The sequence below is a fragment of the Phyllostomus discolor genome, chromosome 7 (assembly GCF_004126475.2).
Source record: "Phyllostomus discolor isolate MPI-MPIP mPhyDis1 chromosome 7, mPhyDis1.pri.v3, whole genome shotgun sequence".
Classification (NCBI taxonomy): domain Eukaryota; kingdom Metazoa; phylum Chordata; class Mammalia; order Chiroptera; family Phyllostomidae; genus Phyllostomus; species Phyllostomus discolor.
The window spans coordinates 93810592-93819686 of record NC_040909.2 but is presented as its reverse complement, the minus strand read 5'-3'; the positions used below and the strand labels follow the sequence as shown (position 1 = coordinate 93819686).

The 9095-nt window shown below is 36.1% G+C and overlaps 1 non-coding gene across 1 annotated transcript; it reads right to left on the bottom strand.

The window, feature by feature from the left end:
- Positions 1-836: 836 nt before the first annotated feature.
- LOC114514935 lies at positions 837-943 on the bottom strand. The gene has a single exon (XR_003686154.1). It is a non-coding gene; the product is annotated as a U6 spliceosomal RNA (small nuclear RNA).
- Between the last annotated feature and the right edge of the window lie 8152 nt (positions 944-9095).

Genomic DNA, 9095 nt, shown 5'->3' with positions numbered 1-9095 from the left:
TGTCTACCTACACCTCTGTCTTGGACAGAAGTCTCTTTTAATGGCTTTTTGCCACCCTGGCTTTTTTCCTGTCCATTTGCTTGGAACATTTTTTCCAGCCCTGAACTTTCAGGCTGTGTAGGTCTCTTGTTCTGAGGTGGGTCTCTTCGAGGCAGCATGTATGCAGGTCATGTTTTCTAATCCATTCAGCTACCCTATGTCTTTTGATTGGAGCATTCAATTCATTTACATTTAAGGTTATTAGATAGGTACTTATTCAGTGCCATTTTCCCCCTTTGTACCTGTGTTCCTCTTTCTCACTCTTTTTCTTCATCTTAAAGCTGTCCCTTTATCATGTCTTGAAGTGCTGGTTTGGTGTAGGTGTATTCTTTTAGCCTTCTTTTGTCTGGGAAACTGCTTATTTGACCATCCATTTTAACTGAGAGCCTTGCTGGATAGAGTAGTCTTGGTTGCAGGCCCTTGGTTTTCATTACTTAGAATATTTCTTGCCATTCTCTTCTGACTTATAATGTTTCTGTTGAGAAGTCAGCTGCTAGCCTTAACAGGACTCCCTTGTATGTTACCTCCTGTTGCTCCCTTGTTGCCTTTAAGGTTCTCTCTTTGTCTTTGAATTTTGCTATTTTAATTATGATGTGTCTTGGGGTGGGTCTCTTTGGGTTCACTTGATTGGGACCCTCTGTGCTTCTTAGATTTGTGTGACTTTTTCTCTCATCAATGTTTGGGATGTTTTCTGTCATTAGTTTTTCATACAGGTTTTCCACCCCTTGCTCCTCTTCTTCTCCTTCTGGTCTCCTTATTATACATATATTATTATATTTCATGTTGTACTCTAGCTCAAATATATGGAACACTTCAAGAATTTGCATGTCATCCTTGCACAGGGACCATACTTACCTTTTCTCTATCATTTCTATTTTAGTATATGTGCTGCCAAAGCAAGCACCCATTATTGCTTTTGTTTTATCATTTCATTACTTTTATTTTCTTTAGAATAATTCCTTTTGTTTTTCTTTAATGTTCAAATTTAACAATTAGTTTATTAAATTTTAATGTTTCTTCTTTTCTAAGGTAAGAATTTAAGGCTATAAATTTCTCCTTAAGTACTATTTAAGCTATATCCCAGAAATTTTAATACAGATGTTTTCTTTCATTTCTAGATATATTCTAATTCCCCTTATCATATATTATTTAAATTAATCAGTTAAGAATATAATTTAAATTTTCTAAGAATGCTTCTAAAGTTTTTAAAGTTTTATTTTCCTTTCATTAGAGATATACATTATAAGTTATATGATGCTGAAGGTCAACATTTATAAATTCTCCAGGTATATTTAAGAAATATATGTACATACAAAGCTTTCTAATTATATTAATTAAATAAAACGTATTTTCTTCTAACTTGTAACCTAAGAATGTTTATTGCTTTAAGTGATTAGAGGTCATGGCATCTATAATTTCTTTTCATAGGTGATTTTTCAGCTTTGAGAAACTTAAATGCTATTGAAACTAATCCACTAGATGATAGTTATACCATACTGTTAACCTCTAATGTTTTTCCTTATTGAGTCAGACTTCTATTCATCAAATCAGTAAGATTTTCTCCCCAAAGATAAATTAGATATAGTAAAGATTTTTAGAGACAAAATAATTATAAAACGAACTATGAAAGTGTAGTTTCCTATAGCTTATAAACGGATTTTAGAATCATTTTTGCTTTAACACCTTCAGTCTGATTTAAAACTTATTTCTTTTAATCTGGTGGATTTCTTTCTTAGTGCAATTCCTCTTCTTTAAAAGGAATTCTTGTTGCCAAGGAATGCTAATATTTCATTTAGAATGTTTATTTGACTCACATTGCATTTTAGTCTGAATCACTCAGAATTACATTATTCTTTAATTATTTGGTATTCATTGGTCTTATCAGCTTAAATAAATGTATGTTATTTGAGATTTGGTGATGTCTTTTATGCATATTTTTGTAACTGCTCCAACATTCAATATACTGTAGGCAGGTAATGTAGACAGTGAAAAAAAAATTTTAACTGATAGTTTGCAAAGGTTATGCTTTTCTGCTATGTCTTTTTTTTTTTGAATTTCATGAATTTCAGGGTCTCAAAAAATACCATCTACTTCAAAAGTGACAAGGAAGAATTTTTAAATTCATAAGTGTTTCTCAATGTCTATTGCTGAGACATTCCATTTCTTTTGCTCTATGGTGGAATTTAAGAAAAAGATAGTGTATCTTTTGATATACTAAAATAATAGTTAACATTTTTAAGCATTTTTAATTTACAAAAGATTTCTTCCTTTTTTATTTATGTAGTTGTGGCAAAATTCCATGACTATTAACCTTTGTGATATTTGAGCAATAATTTAGAGAAGATTAGGAGACTAGCTTAAGAGTAACATATATCACTAAGATTTCTTTGTGCTCCAAGTTGTTATGTGGTGAATACAAGCACATAAAAGTCTGCCCAAACAAATGCATTTCATGGAACAAGTGTTAATAAAAATACGAAAACAAATAAAAGACAAAACTGAATTTATTATACTTGCTAGCTAAGAAAAAGCTGCATTTGGAAACATGGTCTCACCTTTATATGAGTAGATCATTTACTTGTATATCATGTTGGGTAAATGAACAGGTTTTTGACTAGTTCTAATAGAAGTGGGAAGGTTATGACTGGGTCTATCAGAAAAAAAAAAGAATTTCATTGCTCCCAGGCTAAAATAAGACGTTTTCATGTTCAGCATTCTGATTTATCCCAGAGCACAGCTTGTTTATTCTGCTCTTATATTCACTTATATGATTTTGACCACAAAGTTCTCAGGGTCTATGATTTTAAAGTATGAGTCCTTTCAATACCACATCTTTGATGCTGATATAATTGAACAGTGCAAAGTTTATTATTGTGCTACCCTTAAAACTCATTAACCAGAGAAGCTTTGACAGGTTTACATGGTGTACATAAGTGCCTACATGATCTTGCCATTAGGCACAGTAACTTTATCAAATATTAAGGAACCCCTGAGTATGCCATTAAAGAACAGATATCAAGCAACAATGACCCACAAAATCAGATGCTTTTTGTTTCTTCATTTGTAAATGAGAAGAATTGATATATACAAATGATGTTTTTATCTGTTATTATCCTTTGATTTAACATAGCAATTTTAGATCTTCATGATAGTGGAGTTACAATAGTAAGTTCTTTGGAAAACTTTCTACAACTATGTCTGAATTCTGAACATGGTGTGCCCCATATTGGAGGTAACTTAAAGATCATTCATCATTCCCGTTTCCTAGAGACAATCTGGAAATGGAGTGTTTCTAAAGGATCCATTCCAGGCTGAGCTTGAGCTGTAGTTCAGGGAGCCACAGAAGCTCCAGAATCACACTGAGCAACCCAATGTTTCCTGGGAAGGGTTTGTCAGTTCAAGCTGGCACCTTCAGAGCATGTTTATAATATCCCTGTCATAGATCAGATTTAGGACATATATTTCAATTTCAAAATTTTATCAGACTTTATAAATGACTCTAGGTTGGAATTGTTATTTGGCTAGACATTGGTCAAGCTGTGTCAGTGGCATCCATTTTTAAAATCGCATCACCTTTACATGCATCAAATTCAAGACTTGTGAGAAGTAACTCTGGAGAGGAATTTAAAATTGAATCTCACTATAACATACACAGTTTGTAAAAGGAAGTCTCATGACTAACTTACTTTGTAATTATCTTCTTTAAGTGGGTTTGGAAATGGCATTCAGATATGAAGACAGGGATTAAGTCTTAAGAATGTATTATATAACTCAGAGGCTTTTTTCTTCTTTAAGTAAAAATATTGATTTGAATATCAGCACAAAGCAATCATATAAATGAAATTAAATGCTGTAATATAATATTTTGATTTCACACAAGAGGATTCTTCTAAATTTAATGATGTGTCACAGACCACTAAAAATATTTTCATAAGTGGATTCTTTTTAGTTAAGTACAGTGTATCAACATTTGTACTAAGAAATATTTGGAATTTTTTTGTGTGTGTTATTTGAATGTAACTCTAGATTTCTCCACTGATTTTTTTTAACTAAACCTTTTAAATGAAAACAAGAGAGGAATAGTACTTTAACCTACTGATATTTCTAGTGAATAGCAATTATTAGCATAATGAAGTATAATCTTTGTAGGAAATTAAATTATTATCTATTCTATCCAATTAAGAAATCCAAATTGTTTTTTTCAAATGGCATGATTTGAGACAAGAGAATTTGTCACTTCTGTAAGTGAAAATTTGAGTTCGATTCAATAAGAATTTGGAAACTTCACCTTAGAGTAAGAGATTTCTGATTTGAAAACATTCTAAGTTCAACTGTGCCTGACTTGCTTCCTTGGGGTAAGAAAGTTGTTGCTAGATGCATTCCTGAGGATGTAGGGTAGATGATATTCCCTCAGGACCTTCCAATCTTAAATTGAGAGTCCAAGTTGGGATGGGGGTGTGGCCAGGGCTCTGTGTGTGGAGGGGGATGATTCTGAGTGCAGAAAAACTTCCACAGTGGCTACCAGTTCTGCTCAGTGACAAGATTTAGTTGTATCTCGCACCTTTAACTCAAAGTTCCTTGACTCTCTATCATTGTGGGCTTAAGAATCAGGCTTGTTTTCTGAAGAGTGGATGGGAGAAATTCTCTCTTGTTCATGCGGTGGATGAGAGAGGAATAGGGAAAAGCACAGTGTCTTCTCCTGACCTAGTCTGGAGGAAGCTTCGTTAGCACCTCTAGAATATTTATAAGTAAGAGGCTCCTAGGCACTGAGGAAAATTTATAGTAACTAAATAATTTGGCAACTAAATAATTTAGCCTAGAGGTAAAGTTCTTCAGAGAAGGAACCAAAGGACAAATAGAGGGAAAAGATAGCATATGCCCCTTATAAACTAAGATCTGACTCTAAATTATAATTTAACTTCCATGTAAGGAAGTAAGAGGAAAGAGAGATTTCAGAGAATCTGGGAGAACAATATGATTGTTTTAACTTTATGTGCCCTCCTCATTTTTGCTAATGTTTCTCTTAAATTAAATGGAACAAAACATCTTTAAGTACTTTTTTAAATGATAGATCAAAAGGGTTGCTAAGGTCTGGGCTTCATCAACTGGAGATCTAGGAAAGTGGGGTTTTTCTTTGTTTTTAAGTTTATATAAACAACTCTCCTTCATTTTTTGTGTTTGTACTATGCAAAGAAGTGCAAAACAAGAAAGTAGGAGTTTTTCCAGTAATTCTTCTATCTCAATGGAAAATCAGAAGTTAGAAATTTATGAGGAGAAAAGGACAGATTAAAGCTCTCTCCAATAATTTAGTTACTGCTTCTACAGAGAGAGTTTTGAGGAGACATTTGGAAAAGGGAGTCTAGTAAAGGGCCAGTCTGAAAATTTTTCATAGTTCCAAAATAGGTAAAGCAGTTAATTGTCTTACCTATGTTAAAAACTCCATCCGTGAACAGTAGCAAACACGTGCAGATCAGGCATTTCTGACTCAGTAGAAGGTATGCACTTGAGGTGGACCCCAGCCCAGCCAAAATTCCTCTCTGTGTCTGCTCCCTATCCAGTGCTTACAGTTCCAGGGGAAATTCAACACCACTAGAATTCATCCAGTTTCCTGTTGGGAAAAGTGATAAACTGGGTTGACTGGTAAAAAGCAGAGTTCAGAAATTCTCAGGGAACAGGGTTACTAAATATTTCCAAAAGCTAGGCTGTGGGATTGATGGTTTTGTAGAAATCTGAGCAGGCCAGGTCTATTGCTGTAGCAGTGAAGCCAGGATTGCAGCCTAGCATGGTGAAGGGACACCTCTGAGCTACCAGAACACACAAACTGTCTTTCTGCTGCTCCTGACACATGACATCTTGGACTTGTTTCTAGATGGGAAAGTGGTCCAGGTTGAAGTATTTATGACAAAGAAGGTGTCTCGGGAGAGTCTGCTGTGTTGCGACTATGATCTGTCCATCATTTGTGCCAGGGCATATGATGAGCAGACAGTTTACCTCTTGGAGCCAGATCTTCTGAAGGGTCTAATGAAAGCCATGAACTCTTTCCCAAGAAAAGTGTACTTGTATTCAATCACTTAATAGGATTCAGTTTCTTAGTCCATTTGGGGTGCTATAACAAAAATACCATAGACTAGAAGATTTATAACAACAGAAATTTATTTTTCACATTTCTGGGAGCTGAAAGTCTTGATACCAAGTTTCCAGCATAATAGCATTCTGCTGAGTCCTTTTCCTGTTCACAGCTGGTGCCTTTTTGCTGTGTCCTCACAAGATGGAAGTGACAAGGGGTCTCTGTGGAGTCTTTCCATTGACATTAATCTCATTCATGAGGGCTCAACCCTCATAATCCATAATCCAATCATGTCCAAAGGTCCCGTCTTCTAAGTCATCCTATTGGGGGTTAGGATTTCAACACAGGAATTCTGAGGGGACATGAACGTTCAGATGATATTGCTTGATTCCTAACCATACTCTACCTTGTAATAACTGGAAGGTTCTGCAGAGGTCGGTTACTGTATTTTGTGGTATATAATACATACTCTTTTTTGCCCACATTTTTGAGGGAAAAATGAGGGTGTGTATTACACATGGGTTGTACCTGAAATACCTTGTACCTATTCTTGTGTTTTATAATTATTTGTTACATAAAATTTCCTGTACCATAATATGTTCAAAAATCAATGCTAAAATTCCTTTATAATATAAAAAACAAGTATCTACCATAAATATAAATAACTAAATAACTGAATCAAGAAATTAAAGTGAGAAGTTTTTTTTTTTTTCCTGCAAGGTTGGGCCAAAAACATGGGTGTGCATTATACATGGCAAAATATGGTAATCTGTTTCTATGGGAGAGGAGACGAAGAGTCCATGTGGACTGGCATGAACCAGTCCTGCAAAGAATATGAAAGGAAGTACAGAGGTAGAAGCAGAGGCAACAGACACCCTTGTGTTTTTGAGTTGTAGACCAACAGAATAAAAACACTTTTGGGGAGCACATACAAGACCAGGACTTGGAACCCAGATTATACGTTTTCCCCTCATCTCCTTGGATGGTTCCTGATTTCACAGAGCCCCATTTGTAGGGCCCAAGGGTTATGATGAAGGATTGGTGGTACATACTTAGTCACCTTCCCATAACTCCCTCAGGCAAGTATGACTAATCCACCAGGATACCCTTTACCACAGAGGACACATATCTCTTTACCATCTTGACCAACTGGTGCACCAGGAAAATGGTCACAGAATTAAGATGTATGATACAGGACAAAACCTGATGGCTTTCTTTGGACTACACAACAAAAATTATACAGTCTCAGACCCCCAACACTTGGTAGAGGACACACCTGTCTACAGTTTTTCTAAGGACATTATGAAAAGATGACTCTATCCTGAAGTTTCCTTCAATCTGAAAAAAAATTCAATTTGATTCTGTGTCTCCTATCATTCTACCCTTAGAGAGAATCTGCTGATTTTAGAAGGAGAATCTGAGCATTGTCAGCCCAGCCATGTTCACTGAGGACTGTTGTCTACAAAGAATAAACATTCTCCTTGACTGTCCCTCCAGAGGCAGGCTCTGTGGGGAGAGAAAAACAGGGGAGAAGTGAAGGGACAGGCTCGCCCTGATGCCAACTGTTCTCAGTCCCAAACTTCCCTGGATGAACTCTTAGGTTCAGTAGTAAGAACTCCATTTACCTGAGGATATGAGCCACATTCTCCAATTATGTCCTCACCTTCACCTGCCTATTCCAATGTCTTTTTTCTCAATTGTGTAGAATTTTGATAGACATCGGAGTGATGCTGATTATTTTACTGTCTCAAAAACCCCAACAGGCAGACTATGGAACTATAGAGAACAACACAATTCATTCAGGGTTCAATTCCACCAATAAGTGAACTATAATTGAATTGTAGAATTACAGATCTTAGAGCTGGACAGGTCCTTCTAATAATATCTGTACAGAGTATTGTTATTTAAGTCTTAGGCCAACAATGGCACCTTGTTTTCTGAGCATAATAGATAGATTGTTACCATACTCCTAAGACTCTAGCCACATTTTACCTTCCCCTTCCCAACAATGAGTGCCAATCAGTTCTAGTGATACCAAACTGCAACTGGGGTCCTGCTGCCCTCTGCCACCCTCTAGGCAAAATTCTAGAGACAAAGGTTTGGTGATAAAGGAAAGGAGACTTCATTCAAAAGCTTCACAATTTTGGAATAACAGCTTTGCACCTGAATTAGTCACTTAGGCCTATTAATTAAAGCTAAACTCTTTAACACCTGAGTTCTATCATTCCCACTGTTAGTTTTTAGTTATTTCTATAGGGTTAATTTACAAACCAAAACAACATAAGATGCAAAAGCTACACAATTTTGGAAGAATGGCAGGCTTCTGCCTTACAGCTCATCCCCTCTAGAAGAATAACCCTGCCACTCTCTGCCAGGTCAGCCTGACCCTAGGCTGCCCCCCGGCGATCCTTCCCATCCAAAATACTGTCCTTTGGGAAACACAGGTAGCTGAAGCACGATCATCCAGGCATCCTCGGGGGAGAAGATGGGCCAAGAGCCAGAGAGAGGCCACCCTTGCCCTTCTAAGAGACCTTCTTTTATTTCGAATCTTCTTGCCCATAATTCCATGAGCTCTGGAAGCATTCAGCTTCTCAGTCAATCCTGTCCAAGACTGTTTACCACTGCCTCAGCAAACTCCTCCTTTGGCCCCTCCTTACTTCTCTCCAATGATCTGATCAGAGCTCTCTGTAACACTGCAATAGTTACTTATTTTGAACTCAGAATGAGGACTCATAAATTTGATGAAAATTCAAATTACATATTTAAGTTGTTGACATATCAAACCTATTTATCTCATTAGTTTAGTGAACTAATTAGAATATTCTTGAGTAATTTCAGAGGTACCTGAAATACAATATTTCAAAAGAATAAATTTATTATTATTTCTTAGAGAAGCCTGCTGAAGGACACCTAACAGTGTTTTTTACTCTCCCCTCCTCGCCCCCCAAAAATAGGTTCAGAGCAAAATAGAAAAGTTAGTAAATTATGC